The sequence below is a fragment of the Malaclemys terrapin genome, chromosome 3 (genome assembly GCF_027887155.1).
Source record: "Malaclemys terrapin pileata isolate rMalTer1 chromosome 3, rMalTer1.hap1, whole genome shotgun sequence".
Taxonomy (NCBI): Eukaryota; Metazoa; Chordata; order Testudines; family Emydidae; genus Malaclemys; species Malaclemys terrapin.
In genome coordinates, this window is record NC_071507.1 from 36,963,895 (window position 1) to 36,965,071 (window position 1,177).

Genomic DNA, 1,177 nt, shown 5'->3' on the forward strand with positions numbered 1-1,177 from the left:
AGAGGGGCAGGTGTGGATGGGATGTAGGGCTACTGCATTTTTCCTCCCTTCATCTCCCCATAAAGAGGAAGCATTAAGGCTGCAGTAGTAGCCAAGAGCGACTCTGCAGCCTGGGGAGGGAAGATTTTCCCACTTCTTGTCTAAACCAGCCCAGGGATATACACATGTAATGATTTTGCTCTAAATGTGTTGCTCGTACTGAGACTTCTCTTAAAACTGTCATGACCAACGGTGAGCCTGTGTATGCAAAAAAAGGGAAACAATGGGTGGTGGGGGGAGTTCTCAGATGATGGCCTTGCGAGAGGAAGGAAGAGAAGGGGTTTCTCTAAACTCATTTTTCATGCAGGGGCTTCTATTCCAACCCTCTAAAAACCAACCACCAGGAATGTGTGTGCAAAGTCCATTACAAAGTGACCCCTTCAGGATCCCTTAAGCTTCTGCTTAGCCTGTCAATAGTTCTTGATGTCAAAAACCACAATGCACCTTATCTTAGTGACTCCATTGAAATAATGGGGTGGTATCTGACTTTAAGAACTTCACACTTTGGTCTCATGCACAGTAAGAGAAGGTGCTGAGTTTCTCCATTAAGTATGGAAGTAAGGTCATTAAGAATTGAAGCTTGGTTTCTTCCACTCTTTGCTGTAAGTATCAAAAGCAGTGAAGAGTAAATGTGTCTATACAGCACTTAGTACAATAGGGCTCCACCTTGGCTGGTGCTGTTAGGTACAACTGTTAATTCAATGGTACTTATGTAGCCCCTATTACTGTTGCAACTCTCAATCATTAATCTATTCATCCTCCAAACAGCCCTGTGAGTGAGGACAGTATTATTATTTACAGTATTATACTGTTTTACAGATGGGTAACTGCGGGACAGGGAGAGTAAGTGACTTGCCTAAGGTCACACGGGAAATCTGTTCCAGGCTCAGCCTTTCAGATCCTATTAGAACAACACTAATAAAATACCTTATTATAGCTGCTTATCATGCTTTTGGCATTGCACATATTACAAAGCAGCTATAATAATAAGGTACAAGAAACATAACTAAGAATAGTTTTAAGGTCAGAAGCTGAGCTTGGAACACCCTTTATCTGTGCTGTTGCATGATTTATGCAGGGAATTGCTGACATTTAACTTTCTTTTTCAAGTTGTAGGGATAACAAAAATAATTTGTTT